Genomic DNA, 18,330 nt, shown 5'->3' with positions numbered 1-18,330 from the left:
TCTAGTGACCAACAACCCGCAACTTGATTGTCACGAACAGAACATTGGAAATGGTGTTTTACTGAAACTCCAAATATGCTCAATATTGTGCTGATCACTCTAAACTAAATATGAACTTTACAAATGACTCCATTACACACACACACGCACACACGCACGCACGCACACACACACACACACACACACACACACACACACACACACACACACATCCAGCATGTCCCCTATTACTGTGGTTGTGAGGGGCAGTGGCTAAAGAGAGCTGTATCCATAAACAAACAGATAAACAGGAGGTTCACAGAGCGAGCGTCACACCACTGCCCCTGAAAAGGACCCATTCACTTCTTCTGCTCACCACAATGCCGTTTGTCTCCAGAGCCCAAACAGTTTAGAAGTAATTACTTGTGTTTTCCCCAGAAGGTGATTACTTCGCCACACTTGGCAGCCATTGTCACCGGCCATGCTTCACATTCACGCAAGTGGGCCCGGCCCACAAAGGAGAGAAGTGCCCGATTGATGACAGCCCTCAGTGGCCAAGGGAGAATTTAAAAGTACTTGTATGGGGCTCTTTCAGGAGATTAACTTGCTATAAGGGCTACCTGCCATGGACACATTCGCCGTATTCATGGAGGAAGCACAAAGAGTTTTTTAGAGGGGCCACAGCTGCATGAAAGTGAATGGGATAATGGTCACAAAAGGCAACAAACCTCAAGTGTAGAAAAATAAAGTGTCCTCTCAGATGGGAGGCCTCCATTCACGGACAGACGATTCCTCCCATTGACCATTGAGGATCTGCCCGCTCCACCACCAAAGGCCCCAAGCTAATTAATTTTAGACAAGCAGTGTTGTGGGGAAGGGCTCCAAAGAGAGGGCACCACTCTGGAGCAAAGTGCTCTTTAATTAAATCTTTCTATCTGACAGAGTTCCCCTGGAAATGGACGTCACAGACCAACACACCAGTATAACGAGGAGTCTCCTGGCTGGGCCCCTGGCCCCCCGCCTTGAGCAAGAAGCACACAAGAAACACACACAGAGACTTTGCAAGAACACAGATATATACTGCTGTCTGTGTGAGTCTTTCATAAATACCAACACACACAAACAGCGCACTGAAGGATACGCGTTACACTTTATGCTTCCTGACTTCAGGAAGTCTCTTAGACTACGAGCGGCAACAAATTGAGGATAGAGGGAAAAGTCTGTTTTTCCCCCGTACTCTGCATCTAGAGACCCAGGGTTGAGCTTTGAACTGCCGGTGCTAATAAGATGGGTCGGGGACTGTGGCCACATGGGTCAGATTCAGGCTCCTGCCTTTTCACATTCTGTGTATGCATGAGCAAGAGAAAGAAAGAGAGGGAGAAAGAAGGAAAGAGAGAGAAGAGAAGAAGGAAAAAAAGAAGAAGCGTGAAACAGAGAAATATAAAGGAGAGACAGAGAAACAATCCATGTGTGTCCAAACGCATTGCGTAAATGTGAAATTGCTCATGCAATTATTTCCGGGTTATAGATGAGAAAGGGGGGATTGATCTTCTTATATAAAACAGACATGGACTACCACATACAGAGAGGCCGAGGGAGGGCCAGGCTTCTTTGCTCGTGCTCATGCAGTGGAAAGGCACTGACAGGTGTGCCTTTGTATGTGCATGTGTGTTCATGCGGCGTGTATGTGTGAGAGAGAGAGCGGTGTGTGTGTGTGTGTGTGTGTTGTGTAAGCGTGGGCATGGGCGGATGTGTGTCCCCAGTTAAGCTTCTCTAAGTTGTGTGTTTAATGCCTCTCCCTGGCTACCTCCTCATTCCCCTCATCATGGTTTGGAAATGAGGGGCCATCTTCTCACACTCTGTTGGACTCCAGTCTTAACAGACCAGACGGCCAACACCGGCCAGCAGTTCAGCTCATAGGGACATAGGGGATGCAGTGGATAGAGCAGACAGACAGACACCGGTTCAATGCTAATAGATGGAAAGAAAGGCCTTGGTGCATGAATATCGAGAACTTTTCCAAATGGTCCACTGGCAGTTCATCTAAGACCCGTGGAAGTCTTCAAACGCAAAACCTCAAAACCAAGCGGATATTTTGGAGACCTGGTAAGAATACTTTTAAAAACAATCAGTAGAAACTCTGGATTTAAGTATAACATTACTGTACTTAAAAATACATATAATTTGATTGAATTCATTGACTTAAGCTATATCCTAAAAAAGACAGATTTGCTAAAGTGTATAAGTCATATGTACTAGCAATGTTATGATAGCGCCAGGCTCACCACATAGCACCCCTGGTGTGTACAGAGACATCATGTGTCAGGTCGTCCCAGTCTGACAGTAATAATGCATCACTGTCGGGGTGAGTGGCACTTCCAGGTCAAAGGTCACCAACTCCTCATGTTTACTGCCTGAGTGTAGCAAGCCTCTTTACACCAGGGATTAGTCCAGCGGGTGCATCTGTGTCTCTCTTGCTGTTGTATTGTAGTGTCATTTTTCACGTCTACAAACGTCTATGTAATAGGAAAAAGGGAGTACCGTGTATTGAATCCGATTACCCTGCTATGTGTATGAGAGCTGGTAGAAACGGGTGTACTGTAGTATTTGGCCACTAGATGTCAGAGTGTGCCTTGTTAACAGAGCTCTGCTCCCGGCGCTGCTCGAGGGAAGCTTGCAGAGTAGTACATGTGGTGTGACAGCTTCCCCAGGAAGCTAGGGTGACATTTGCCTCACTTAATGACACAAGCTAATTAATCATTAGCGATCCCAGAGGTATTCCTGTTAGAGAGGCTTTGTCGTGCCTGGCCCTGGCAGGGGGTCCCCAGCCCCAACATGTTGTATGCATATGTTTAACTGCCGCAGCCCACACTAAAACGTCTTAATATTCTGCCTTAGACTGGATTGCAGTTTGCTGTTTTTCCCTATTCCTTCCGCTTGAAACAAGTACAAGGGTAAAAGCCCTTTTAAGATACGTGTAACTGTGTTCCTTAATCTTGTGCGCGCAACCTTATGGAGGGCCGTGCAGTAGGCTTCATTGTGTAGGACTAGTGCCCAGCTCTATGTGTATCTAGAGAAGGGCCAGGGAGAGAGGGAAGAGAGACGTTATCAATGGTTGATTGGGCGGACAAGGGGAAGGAGGTTTTTGGATTTCCTGCATCAATGGTTTTAACCCCATCGCTTTGTCTTTATCAAGCAAAAATAAGCACATTCGCAGACAGATCAATTCAGGCCAAGAGTAGCAGAAGATAGACTAATCCAGTCTACCTTGCATTCATTGCCGTTGTGCTGTGCTTTGTTGTTGTGCTCGATGAAGTAGCGCCTGAGTATTTCTCCTCTCAAAGTGTTGAAATGCAAGGTAGACTGATGGTCAAAACTCATGGATGAAAGTGTGGAGAACTTTTTTCTTTTTTTTATCTCAAAACAAACAGGCGGTTTATCCTATTGGGGCTTGTCTTCCTGTTCTGTTAAGCCGAGTGATGAGGGGGATAGGATGGACTGTTTTTGACTGTGTATGTACATGAACTGTGGTAGCAGGGTCATTGGGTTATGGCTAATTGTCTCTCATGGGGTAAACCCCTCTCTCACTCATATTTGAATTGCACCAATATGTGAGAACAGATTTTTATGAAATACTGAAGAAGTGGAAGCTACCCCCCCCTGGATGTGTTCTCCCCTTATGCATCATTACTGCCCCCCCCCACTGTGTCCCTGACTGGGTCTGGGAAAGAACCAGTCTGGCTATTATGTACCGGGGGCTCCAAGTGACCCACCCTGATGCCCCCTCCACCCCTGCACCCCGGCTGCCCGACAGAGAAGGGCATGGGGTCGCATGGGAGCATCGGGGGGAACTTGGAGACGAGTGGTTGAGCAGGGTTGGTTGGTAGGGGGGCTGAGTTCGTTTTGGAGATGAGGGGTGAGTGAGATGCGTTACCCTTGGGATAGGCTGACCCCTGACCCCTAAGACCTGCTAGCCAACCCTAATGCTTTGTACTGTGACCTCAGTGGATCAGGGCTGGGTGTTTTTGATGATATACAGCTCTGAAGCCGGGAGGAAATATTCCTCTGGACATGTGCTGTAGCAGTGGGGCTACGAGCTACGAACCCACCCACTGAGTTTGACACTGCTCTGATCTACCAGTTTCTACTGGACTCTGTGTTCCTCTCTGACCAATAGCCAACTTGGATAACGGAAGCTCAAAATGTACGCCGTACATATCGTTCTTTATACTTCTAGTGTAATGTCGTCCTCATTCTTAGCCACCTTTATTAACGGGTGGCCGATGCTATTATGAAACACGACGTGGGCGTTCTCTTCTGTCTCGTTCCACCGCGGCAGTGACGGCCCACTGTGCTTCTGTGTATCAGCTCTGCTCCTCCATCTTGTTTCCCGCGTGGGTCAGCGCGGCAGGTTGCGACTCCCCCATTGAAAGTGACGTTAGTACGGTGATACAGAGGGATGAATTATTCTGTTTCATAGGGCCACTGTACGGCTCATTGATATGCAAAGGAGAGCCTGGCAGGGCTTTACTGCCCTGGGCCCTGCCAGGTATCCATTTAATATCACTTGGAAATACACAGGATCCTTCATTTCTACTCTAATCAAGGGGGATGATTTCACTCCAAACAGAGCCATTGTAATTCCACCGGCCTATAGAGGAGGAAGGTACCGCCGAGTTCTTTCCCATGGCTGAGTAGGAGTTGTAAACCTGAGATGGGATCTGAGGTACTAAGGGCAGGATCCTCTAAGGCTAGGCCCTGGCCCTTCTACATAATCCCCCCCACCTATTAGGCTACAAGCTGCCAAACTCTTTCCCGAGAAGTAACACCTAGGGTGCCCGGTCACAATAGAACGGCACGCATCTTAACATCATTATTTCACCATAGCATTAGAGATAAGGGTCAAAGGGGACAGTATCCTGTCAGAGATTTGGCTCTTGACCCATCAAGTGTGTGGACTGGACACCTTCCGAGTGGGAGTTACCATGTCTCCAGTAGACCTGTGGAGAGACAATAGGCGAACAGCGTAGGACCGTAGTGCTCTAAAGTCAGGTCGGGGCGAGGAAGACGAAGTCGGCGCCATTTTTGTTTGTGCGCAAAGTGCTCATCATCTCTGTCTTTTCGGAGACAGACAGGGGCGTGTCTGTCCTGTGGGAACCCCATCTGCAGGCCCATGGTGGTGATGGTGGAACCTCCCCTTCCTCCACACCCATCAGCGTTCACCCCCAATTACACACAAATAGATAGACTACCACAAAGGCACAGCATGCGCAAACTTACCTGCCCCCCCCCCAACCCCACGCCAATTGTTTGTGCCCAGGAACATATTTAAAGATGCACGCTTCCACACCCTTATATCTCCGCAGGAGGCCACAGGAAACAGATGAAGATGCAGGCAGGTTGATCAGGACCTAGTGCGGCCTACATGTCCCTGAGTGACGTGTCGCAACGTTGCACCGCCAAACCACTGCCATTATCAACAATGAATCGACATCATTTTCTGTAGAAAGCCCAATTTGGACTTGAAAGAGGCTGCCATGGAAGCCGATCGCTCAGATAGGAGAGGGAGGGGAATCACTTGTCGCCCGGCGGAGCTTCCACCCCTCCTGTCGTGACGGAGGCAGCCATTCACACCGAGCATCTATCAAGCTGCATGAAATTGCTTTTTTGCGTCAGCAAGTGGTGGATTTGTAACAAGGCCTTAAGGATAGCTTATTTACTCAGTTGTTTATGGCGAATCAAAGTGAGCCAAACTTTTCTCATCTTTTTCTTCTCACTTGGCGTCGAAGCCTCTTAGCCGCGGCCCTTTCATGGTGTCAGGGGCGGGGCCAAGGCGTTGCATGTGATTCCCTATCTCCGGGAACCCCGCAATTACATCTGGCACAACTCTGCATGAACTAGCGCTTTATAGTCCTTTGTGCATCTCAGCTTTGAAGCGCCGGGTCCCTCTATAAGTTGCCTTTTTGTCCGTCCCCCCCCCCCCCAATCGTCCTACACTCCGCACCCAACCCCCAACCAACCCCCGCTAGAGACAGAAGACAGAATGCGATGTGTCGTCTTCCTCCCCAACACAAAGCCCCAGTGCATTGGACACACCTTGGACAGCACAAAGGATGAAAAGCGCGGCGAGGTTTGGACACGCAGGACCACGCTGCCAGGCCCGATAAAGACGCTTCAAAAGTCGAGCCGTGAGCAGCGGCCCTCCTCTGCCGCTCCTTCTCTTTCTTCCCAGGGTCCCGGAGTGACAGAAAAAGAAAGAAAAGAGAAAGAGAGGGAATGAAAGAGAAAAATATAATATTTTTGTTTTCCGCTTATTGTATTTGTGACAGTGCGTTCGAGGTCTGTGCATATAAATAGCAATGTGTTGCCGAGGAGACTAGACAGACAGAGAGTAGGGTAAATGTGTACATAAGCGTATAGATTAGTGTGTGTACGCTTGTTTTGAGGAAGAGTAAAGGATTATCCAAAAACATCCCCAGCTTTGAGGCTGGCGACCTATTAATGAACTCTGGAACCCCATCAACAATCTCCCTCTCTCATCTCTCTTCTCACAGAGACAGACTACCCACAGCTTGACAGTATCCTTCCAAAACACCGTTACTGAAAAAACAGGCTTCTGGCAAACAGCTGTGGCAAATCTTTGGCCAAATAGGTTATATTTTCACACGCAAATGTGTTTTGTGGCAAACTGTTGCTGCAAATTTGCAAACTTCTGGCAAACAATTCTGGGAAACTTGTGGCGATCATTCTACTGTTTGCTTTAAATTTGCTGCAAACTCATTACGAATACGCAAATTAGATCCGTTTTTTTGGTTACTTTGTGTATTAACAACATTGAAATGTCATATCTACATAAACCAAATCACATATGAACTTGCTCCTCACAGAGAAAACTAAACTAAACATACTAAATGTACTAAATATACTAAACAACATGCATTCAATGTCTTAACAGATACAAATAATAAATAAATCCAATACAACTTGAAATCATCAGCATGCTAAATATTTCCCTAAATATAAATGGTTTATTTAATATTTTTATGTAGCTACATTTACATGAGAGAATTGCCTGCCATCCAGGACATCTACAGCATCCGGTGTCACAGGAAGGCCAAGAAGATATGTGTGTGGCTCAGTTGGTAGAGCATGGTGTTTGCAACGCCAGGGTTGTGGGTTCGATTCCTATGGGGGACCAGTATGGAAAAAAATATTAATAAATGTATGAAATGTATGCACTCACTACTGTAAGTCGCTCTGGATAAGAGCGTCTGCTAAATGACTAAAATGTAAAATGACCTCAGCCACCCGAGCCACTGCCTGTTCACCCCGCTAGAAGGTGGAGACAGTACAGGTGCAAACAGCTTTGCTTGGACCAAGAGACTGAGTAAGCAGCTTTTATCTCCAGACTGTTAAACAGTCACCACTAGCCGGCCTTGTATGAGCCTTAGTCACTGTTCTAGCCGGCTACCAGCCGGTACTCTACCCTGCACCTTAGAGACTGCTGCCCTATGTACATAGTCATTGAACACTGGTCACGTTAATGTTTACATACTGTTTCACCCACTTTATATGTATATACTGCATTCAATATAACACATTATATACTGCATCCAATATAACACATTATTTTTTGTTGTTGTTATGGATTATGTGTGTATCATTTTTACTATTGCAGTGTTGGAGCTAGAAACCAAAGTATTTCGCTGCACCTGCCATAACATTTGCAAATCTGTGTACACAACCAATAAACTTTGATTTGATTTTAGGATTAGGTTTGAAGGGGCAACTACAGAATTTACACGTGCCAAGTGATAACTGAACAATGAGCTTTCAACCAATGGATGTTAAAAAGAGAACGAACAAAACTGAAATAATGAAAACAAAAACAAAATCAAACCCAGTTCAGAACTGCTGTCTTTGGAGACAGCGGACCTGTGGAAGTCCTTCGTCCAAAGCTTGTTGAATGCATGAACTGAAACAATCAGAAAACACAAAACAAAATCAACATTAGGATACTGAAAACAATCACTGAAAACATTTTCTATTTTGGCATCTTAAAAGGTAGACTCAGAAGCCAATGGATGGGTTTGGTTTTGGAAAAACAGGGTCAGCTGTTACAAAGTTGCCTTGATGTTGTTTTCCTTCTCCCTGAAACTGGCGTTCTATATGTTTTACAGCAAGGAAACATTGTTTCTGCCTTGTATAAAAGCTGTATAAACAAAACATGTAGCTAGCATAAACTGGGACTTAGGCCGACCAAATCTACCTTTAAATATGTGACCTACTGTTCCTAGAGATCCACAGTACACAAATGTTTTTCTCCAGCCAAGCCTCAACACAACTGATTCAAACTATTGAACCAATTAGGATCTTCAATCTAGACTGGGGACTTCATCCCTAAGAGACAGTTGTCTACTAGTTGTCTCTTCTTCCTGACTCAGGTGTATAAGGCTTGGATGGTAGAAAAGCGACATAAAATTGAGTTATGCCTAATATGGCAATCGATATTATTTTTCCAAAATGAATTAGTGTTCATTTACATCTCAAAGTCATGCATGCAAGAAACACTGACCTGGTGCACACATATTTCTCTGTCCTCAGCTTGATTGAAGGCCTCAATCTGTATTTTTTTACTTGTAACTGATTGCTTATGAAAGAGAGAAGGTGTAACACATGGTCAAGATGAGCTAGGTACTAGTTTAAAGCAATTGTTACAAAGAATTCACGTATAGGCTACATTTATGAGAATACTACATGCATTTGCTTATCTACCTTATTAAGCTTGAAGACGATTTATCGCTTAAAAAAGTGTAATGAGTGAGTGCACCACAAACATCGTTCCAGGGTATTTATTGATGCATCCTCCTTCCAATACATCCTCTTCAAACACCATGGTTAGGTGCTTTTGCTTTGAGGTCAAGACAGTTCATACTGTTGCCACAGATAGAACAATGAGCTAGATATTTCACCGGATGTAAAAATGTGAAGCATCCGGTTGGCATTTCCACTCACTACCAAATATGGTGATGAAAGGAAGCCCTGTGGCCGTTAGTGGGAGAAGATAGATTTTGGTCAACATTCTGCTAATTTTATCAATACAGTTTTCTGTTTTCAAAATTAGAATCTGTCACTAACAGAGTGAACAAATTTTTGTAGACTAAAAAATGGCATTCTTTAGGAGTGCAAGGGCGAATTGAGGTATTGCACACACACACACACGTCATAGAGTAGGCGTTCCCTAACGGAAATATGCAAATACATGCTAGAACGTGCCAATAGGATCTCGCTAGCTCGTGCTTGGCTCTGACAACACCCTTGCTTGTTCTGCCCACTATGGTTAATTTTCTCCCATTGGAAATGACAGGCTGTGGCCTACCTTGGGTTAGTTATAAAAATCTTTGCTGTTGCTACCATGTTGTGCTAACTAGCTAACACGTAACTGAACAGTGAAGCTAACATATTGACATGAATATTATTGGTATTAGCTAAAAGACAGCAAAGTATTCACCTAAAAATATACATGTTTAGGCAAATCATTAGTTAGCTAGCTAGCTATCACATCAATTGTGCAAAATATGATAGCTAATGTTAGCCAGCTAACTAAGCGCTAGCCACTAGCTGACAGACTGAAACTGATACAGCAACAAAATATGTTTCACTCTTTCCCATAAAACATGACATTGCTAACCAGTCATCAATTATCTAACACAATTTTAAAGTTGATTAGGAAGTTTCATTAATAAGCTAGACACTCACTTGACAACTTCGGTAGGTAGCTAGATAACTTTGTTTCCATTTTCCAACAGATTTTTCTTCTCCCCTTGACTGGTCATCTACGGTTACTGGTCTTGGAACTCATGTGTTCACCAAAAACAACTTCTGTTTGTCACTACTAGTGGCAATAAATATTGTTGCCACAGATTAAAATAGAATCTTGAGGGAATTGTTTGCCAGAAAAAAACCTCTGGCGAACTTGCCACTATTGTTGCCAAAGGTTTTCCACAGATACATCACTAGTGGCAAACATTTGCAAACTTCTGGCACTATTTTGTGGCACACTATAGATGGGTTAGCTGACAACATCACGAAAACGGTGTGCACGCTTCCATGGGTGATTCTGGATGGCCAAATAGCTATCAACCATTACAAAAAGCTGCCATGTGGGGAATTGAAGGTGGCTCATTTCAGCCAATTTCATCTTGATACCATTCTTGATACCATGTCTTGTTTTGAGGTGTTTTGACTGATATCATGTCTATCCTAATATGGCTAAAATTCACTAGCTAGCTAACCAACAACTGTACCGATGTATTTGAGACAAAAAGTGCTCATTGTGCCAATTTATTTATCTGTTTTCAATAAACATTGGAGACAAAATACATTTACATTTAAGTCATTTAGCAGACGCTCTTATCCAGAGTGACTTACAAATTGGTGCATTCACCCTATGATATCCAGATACAGTTTACATGTTGTCAACAATCTAAGCCAACCCTGTCTGTTTTGCCCCATAGTTGCGCACGTGTTGGTTTTGTTCCTAAACAACCAACCCGTCTATTTAGTTTGCTGCAAATTTGCCACAAACCTGCAGGAAGTTTGCCGCAACAAATAGTTTTTTGTAAGGGCAATCAAACTCCTTCGGCTGAAATTGCCGGTCAGTGGTTTACAAGAGATAGGGGGATGAGTTTTGTGTGACAGTCACTGACAATTGGGGCCTTGATTTATAGGCATATTTTTTTTTGTTCGATTACATTTTGTATCACTCAATTCATAAATAGGAACAATACATGGATCAGAAACACAATTAGTACATCACTCCCTCCCTCTTCCCCTCTCTCTTCTTCTTTCTGTATCTTCCTCATTCTCCAACCCCCACCGGGGGTCGTCCAAAATGGAGACGAAAAAGAGCAGAGTTTTTCCCCGGTAGTAGCCCCCCCCTCCATCCCCCGCACCTCTCCTCTCTCCCCAACCAAAACAGATGGCGTTTTATGCTGAGCACAATAAGGACTATTCAGCATAAGCCGGGCGAGCCCTCCCCACCTGCGCTCGGCTCCCAATCACAACCTAATGAACACATTGGAAGCAGTCTGCTCCAAATTACGCCCAGTAGGCTACAGGCCCACAGGTAACCCCCCTGCCCCATCTCCTAGTCCTCCCTCTCCCCCCTCGCCGGTCTCCCTGAACACCCACCCCAAACCTCTGCCCCGTGCGGCACCCAGCCCCTACACACTGGTGCTTAATCAAATCAAGATTTCTTTATCTCCCCGTCAGCATTCCAACACAACACTGGGAGCTGGAAAGTGTGGAGTGCAGCGACAAGCGTATATGTTACATGTGGGGAGATGCAGACTGACAGGCTCTTGTGTTTATGTGTTCATACAGAACTGAAGGGACTCTAGCTTTCATACCAGGTTTAGGGTGTTAGGATGTTTCTTCGTTGTGGTAGAGAGTTATATGTATAGTTTATGTTACTATCTATAATAAATTCTGTTTTATTTGAGTTGCTCTCTCACCTGTGCACAAACTCCTATACACACACCCCTGAGTGGGCATCTGAGGCCTTTACTAAGGACTAGGATGTGAGATTGGGAGATAACAACATCAGGCATATCCATTTCCCCTATTTGCCTGTTTTCTTTACTTCTGAGGACATCACTAATGGGTTGCAGTAGGCTCTTTAGCACATTCAACTGCATGTACAGTTACTGTACTTGTGTTTGTGTGCGCAGTATCTGTGAGCAAAGGGAGGGGGTAGTTATATATTCTCAGTGCTCGACAACAGAAGTGTGCTGTGGACCAAAAAACCCTGACATACCGAAACACCCTCCAACAGCCCCAAAAGTCCCCTGTGACAAAAGGGTGAGTTCAGGGCACCCACAATTCCCTTCCTCACCTTGTCCCATCAATCGCCCCTGGTTCTCAGGGACCTCGGGCCAACAACCACCCCCATCCGCCCCCGTGTCTGTCCATCACAGGGCCTGACAGGTCCCCATGTCCCCCTGGCCAAATCTACACCTCAATCGGCCCGGGGCTGGTGGACCAAGCCTGGTCAAAGCCTGGTCCTTCTGCCGCATGTCAAAAAGCAGCCAGGAGCCACAGAGGAAGTGCAAATATCCTCTCTCCATCCTAATGGCCTTGCTTCAGATGGATGCGCCCATGACAATAGGACCCCGTGCCTGTGGTTTTTGTCAGCGGGCAACAGAGGCCACCTCAATGACTCTGCATAATTATGCATGTAGCCAGAGGACCATTGACATGTTAAAAAGCAACCGACAGTTGCTATGATAATTGATTTGGGCCCATTCCGAAACAGAGGGCCTTCTTGTCTTAACATGTCTTAAGGGCCACTTTGAGGGGCATCCGGCAGGATTTAGAATAAGATTCAGGAGGGTATCTTTTCTCTGCCTGCTCATCCTTTAACATAGGGTCGTATATATATCTCTCCAGTAAGAGAGCTTTGATGGAGTTGTTATTGAGGAGATGTGCTGTGGGTTTTTGGTGACACCTCTTGTAGATTGACAAGCAGCTTGTAGGTAGTTTTACGCCAGTGGAGGGAAATGGGCTTGAGGTAGATGAGACTGTAGTAGACTATTCAGAAACATTTCCAAAACCTTTTATTATCATCCGATCTCTATGAAACCAGACCTTTTCCAGAAGACAGTCAGAGAGAGGTTTGACGTTTGAACTCATCACCCCCAACAAGACCATAGACAAGCAGCCTGCCTCCACCGCTGGGCTGTCTGAGTAATATCACACCTGCCATCAGGGACCACTGTGACTTGTTTAACCAAACATCCGCATCAATGGCATTCCTCTGGATCCTGCAGGCCTTTTGATTGGGATGTTTGGTTACATCACGGGACGTCTCTGCTCCCACTACTCCCTCTCTGCTCCTTCTGCTTCCATAGTGTCTCAATGAGACTGGTCACTTCTTGTGTCCAGCTGCACTGTGTTTGGTCAGTAATGTAAAACCAGGAAGCCTTTGAAACCTAATGAAAGCCTCTTCGGGAGGAGGTTGGAGGTTCATCATTATTAGGAGACTCAAAGGGTATCCCCCCTGACTTCCTGGGGCAGGTCACTGACATCCTGGTCTCTTCTCTACAGCTGGAGGTTGTGCTGAGTGTGTTTAAGAGAGTGTGTGTGTCAGTGAGTGTGTGTCAGTTCTAGTGTGTATGTCGGTTAGATTGTGTGTCAGTTCTAGTCTGTGTGTCGGTTAGATTGTGTGTCAGTTCTAGTCTGTGTGTCGGTTAGATTGTGTGTCAGTTCTAGTGTGTATGTCGGTTAGATTGTGTGTCACAGAGTATCAGCGAGTGTGTCTCAGTTTTAGTGTTTGCTGGTTAAAGTGTGTGTCATCAGAGCGTATGTCGGTTAAGAGTGTGTCTGAGTTTAAAGTGCGTCGGACTCGGTTGCGGTAGGTGTCATTAGGGCGGCAGGCAGCCTAGTGGGTTAAGAGCGTCGGGCCAGTAACTGAATGGTCACTGGTTCGAATCCTCAAGCTGACTAGGTGACAAATCTGTCCATGTGCACTTGAGCAAGGCACTTAACCTCAATTACTACTGTAAGTCGCTCTGGATAAGAGTGTCTGCTAAATGACTAAAATGTGAATGATTAGAGTGTGTGCGTTAGCGAAAAGTTAAGAGAATGTGTCAGTGATGTCTGTCATCAGTATACCCATCCGTGGCCTACTGAGCTCCCCTCTCCTACACGGGCTCATTCAAACCAGCCCGAACACGAGGTGTGTGCTCTGTCACATGAATGTTTATATTTCCTTTAGAACTGTGCCAAGCAGCAGACAGACGAGAGGAAGGATTACATAGACCACTCTAGCAGAGCGTTTACGCAGTGTTTGCACGTATAATTACGATGCTGTTGTATGTGTCATAAAAATCGTGGGGGGGGGTCGGTGTTGCAGGAAATGTAGCAGGAGCCAATGTAGCCATTTTCACTATGAACAGTGGGAAATTAAATCTTGTCGAAACCTCACAATGTTGTCTTGACATCATTTAAACGTTTATGGATTTTCCTATGTGTGGTGAGATGGTTGTGTAAAAGCTGTAAGTGGTTCACCTGGTGTTCGTATGGGGAAGAAAGGTTGCAATGTATGCACAATGCAGATTACCTTCAGGGAGGTCTAGCTTCCAGTGCTAATTCATGAGAACCATCTTGTGTGACTACCTACCGTAAAATAAACCTAGCTACTAACGAGTCCTTATCTGATGGAAATTACCTGTTTAAGAGTCAATATTTCATCCATTCATCAAACTGTATTTCTATAACTGTTTTGGAAGAGGTTTTGTTTTACTATAACCTGTTCATCAAATGTTCTGTCCTTTAACAATAGACTATTTAGACAATGACTGACTTATCAGCAGTACTTCCTAGGAGAGAACAGCCGAGTGGCCTATCTGTCTGTCTAACTATCTGTCTGTCTAACTATCTGTCTGTCTAACTATCTGTCTGACTAACTATCTGTCTGTCTAACTATCTGTCTGTCTAACTATCTGTCTGACAATCTGTCTGACTAACTATCTGTCTGTCTAACTATCTGTCTGATTAACTGTCTGACTAACTATCTGTCTGACTAACTATCTGTCTGTCTAACTATCTGTCTGACGATCTGCCTGACTAACTATCTGTCTGACTAACTATCTGTCTGACTAACTATCTGTCTATCTGTCTGTCTAACTATCTGTCTGACTAACTATCTGTCTGACTAACTATCTGTCTGTCTAACTATCTGTCTGACAATCTGCCTGACTAACTATCTGTCTGACTAACTATCTGTCTGACTAACTATCTGTCTATCTGTCTGTCTAACTATCTGGCTATCTGTCTGTCTGTCTAACTATCTGTCTGTCTAACTATTTGTCTGACTAACTATCTGTCTGACTAACTATCTGTCTGACTAACTATCTGTCTGTCTAACTATCTGTCTGACTAACTATCTGTCTGTCTAACTATCTGTCTGACTAACTATCAGTCTGACTAACTATCTGTCTGACTAACTATCTGTCTGTCTAACTATCTGTCTGACAATCTGCCTGACTAACTATCTGTCTGACTAACTATCTGTCTATCTGTCTGTCTAACTATCTGTCTATCTGTCTGTCTGTCTAACTATCTGTCTGTCTAACTATCTGTCTGACTAACTATCTGTCTGACTAACTATCTGTCTGACTAACTATCTGTCTGTCTAACTACCTGTCTGTCTAACTATCTGTCTGACTAACTATCTGTCTAACTGTCTGTCTAACTATCTGTCTATCTGTCTGTCTGTCTAACTATCTGTCTGTCTAACTATCTGTCTGACTAACTATCTGTCTGACTAACTATCTGTCTGTCTAACTATCTGTCTGACAATCTGCCTGACTAACTATCTGTCTGACTAACTATCTGTCTATCTGTCTGTCTAACTATCTGTCTATCTGTCTGTCTGTCTAACTATCTGTCTGTCTAACTATCTGTCTGACTAACTATCTGTCTGACTAACTATCTGTCTGTCTAACTATCTGTCTGACAATCTGCCTGACTAACTATCTGTCTGACTAACTATCTGTCTATCTGTCTGTCTAACTATCTGTCTATCTGTCTGTCTGTCTAACTATCTGTCTGTCTAACTATCTGTCTGACTAACTATCTGTCTGACTAACTATCTGTCTGTCTAACTACCTGTCTGTCTAACTATCTGTCTGACTAACTATCTGTCTAACTATGTCTGTCTAACTAACTATCTGTCTGACTAACTATCTGTCTGTCTAACTATCTGTCTGACAATCTGCCTGACTAACTATCTGTCTGACTAACTATCTGTCTGACTAACTATCTGTCTATCTGTCTGTCTAACTATCTGTCTATCTGTCTGTCTGTCTGACTAACTATCTGTCTGACTAACTATCTGTCTGACTAACTATCTGTCTATCTGTCTGTCTAACTATCTGTCTATCTGTCTGTCTGTCTAACTATCTGTCTGTCTAACTATCTGTCTGACTAACTATCTGTCTTTCTAACTATCTGTCTGTCTAACTATCTGTCTGACTATCTGTCTGATTATCTGTCTGACTAACTATCTGTCTGACTAACTATCTGTCTGACTATCTATCTGTCTGACTAACTAACTATCTGTCTGACTAACTATCTGTCTGTCTAACTATCTGTCTGTCTGACTAACTATCTGTCTGACTAACTATCTGTCTATCTGTCTGTCTAACTATCTGTCTGACTAACTATCTGTCTGTCTAACTATCTGTCTGACTAACTATCTGTCTGACTAACTATCTGTCTGACTAACTATCTGTCTGTCTGTCTAATTATCTGTCTGGCTAACTATCTGTCTGACGAACTATCTGTCTAACTATCTGTCTGACTAACTATCTGTCTAACTATCTGTCTGTCTAACTATCTGACTAACTATCTGTCTGACTAACTATCTGTCTGTCTAACTATCTGTCTGTCTGACTAACTATCTGTCTGTCTGTCTGTCTAACTATCTGTCTATCTGTCTGTCTGTCTGACTAACTATCTGTCTGACTAACTATCTGTCTGACTAACTATCTGTCTATCTGTCTGTCTAACTATCTGTCTATCTGTCTGTCTGTCTGACTAACTATCTGTCTAACTATCTGTCTGACTAACTATCTGTCTGACTAACTATCTGTCTGTCTAACTATCTGTCTGACTAACTATCTGTCTGACTAACTATCTGTCTGACTAACTATCTATCTGTCTGACTAACTATCTGTCTGTCTAACTATCTGTCTGACTAACTATCTGTCTGTCTAACTATCTGTCTGACTAACTATCTGTCTGTCTAACTATCTATCTGTCTGACTAACTATCTGTCTGACTAACTATCTGTCTGACTAACTATCTATCTGTCTGACTAACTATCTGTCTGTCTAACTATCTGTCTGACTAACTATCTGTCTGTCTAACTATCTGTCTGACTAACTATCTGTCTGTCTAACTATCTATCTGTCTGACTAACTATCTGTCTGTCTAACTATCCGTCTGACTAACTATCTGTCTGACTAACTATCTGTCTGTCTAACTATCTGTCTGACTAACTATATGTCTATCTGTCTGTCTATCTGTCTGTCTAACTATCTGTCTGACTAACTATATGTCTGTCTAACTATATATCTGTCTGTCTAACTATCTGTCTGACTAACTATCTGTCTGACAATCTGTCTTTCTAACTATCTGTCTGTCTAACTATCTGTCTGACTATCTGTCTGATTATCTGTCTGACTAACTGTCTGTCTGACTAACTATCTGTCTGACTAACTATCTGACTAACTATCTGTCTGTCTATCTGTCTGACTAACTATCTGTCTATCTGTCTGTCTAACTATCTGTCTGTCTAACTATCTGTCTGACTAACTATCTGTCTGACTAACTATCTGTCTGTCTAACTATCTGTCTGACTAACTATCTGTCTATCTGTCTGTCTAACTATCTGTCTGACTAACTATCTGTCTGACTAACTATCTGTCTGACTAACTATCTGTATGTCTAACTATCTGTCTAACTATCTATCTGTCTGTCTAACTATCTGACTAACTATCTATCTATCTGTCTGTCTAACTATCTGTCTGACTAACTATCTGTCTGTCTAACTATCTGACTAACTATCTGTCTGACTAACTATCTGTCTGTCTAACTATCTGTCTGACTATCTGTCTGACTAACTATCTGTCTGACTAACTATCTGTCTGACTAACTATCTATCTGTCTGACTAACTATCTGTCTGTCTAACTATCTGTCTGACTAACTATCTGTCTGTCTAACTATCTGTCTGACTAACTATCTGTCTGACTAACTATCTGTCTGTCTGACTATCTATCTGTCTGACTAACTATCTGTCTGACTAACTATCTGTCTGACTAACTATCTATCTGTCTGACTAACTATCTGTCTGTCTAACTATCTGTCTGACTAACTATCTGTCTGTCTAACTATCTGTCTGACTAACTATCTGTCTGTCTAACTATCTATCTGTCTGTCTAACTATCTGTCTGACTAACTATCTGTCTGTCTAACTATCTGTCTGACTAACTATCTGTCTGACTAACTATCTGTCTGACTAACTATCTGTCTGTCTAACTATCTGTCTGACTAACTATATGTCTATCTGTCTGTCTAACTATCTGTCTGTCTAACTATCTGTCTGACTAACTATCTGTCTGTCTAACTATCTATCTGTCTGTCTAACTATCTGTCTGACTAACTATCTGTCTGACAATCTGTCTTTCTAACTATCTGTCTGTCTAACTATCTGTCTGACTATCTGTCTGATTATCTGTCTGACTAACTATCTGTCTGACTAACTATCTGTCTGTCTATCTGTC

General features: G+C 43.6%; 1 protein-coding gene across 1 annotated transcript in view; it reads left to right on the top strand.

Moving 5' to 3' along the window:
* Positions 1–1,899: 1,899 nt before the first annotated feature.
* LOC115172874 (zinc finger protein ZIC 4) overlaps positions 1,900–18,330 on the top strand; it is a 150,515-nt gene continuing 134,084 nt past the window's right edge. Inside the window, exon 1 of the mRNA XM_029730710.1 lies at positions 1,900–2,085. The gene's annotated coding sequence lies outside the window, so the exon portion shown is untranslated. The remainder of the gene's footprint in view (positions 2,086–18,330) is intronic.

The sequence above is a fragment of the Salmo trutta genome, chromosome 3, assembly GCF_901001165.1.
Source record: "Salmo trutta chromosome 3, fSalTru1.1, whole genome shotgun sequence".
Taxonomy (NCBI): Eukaryota; Metazoa; Chordata; class Actinopteri; order Salmoniformes; family Salmonidae; genus Salmo; species Salmo trutta.
Note: the sequence above shows the minus strand (reverse complement) of the source record. Positions and strands in the feature narration are given on the sequence as shown.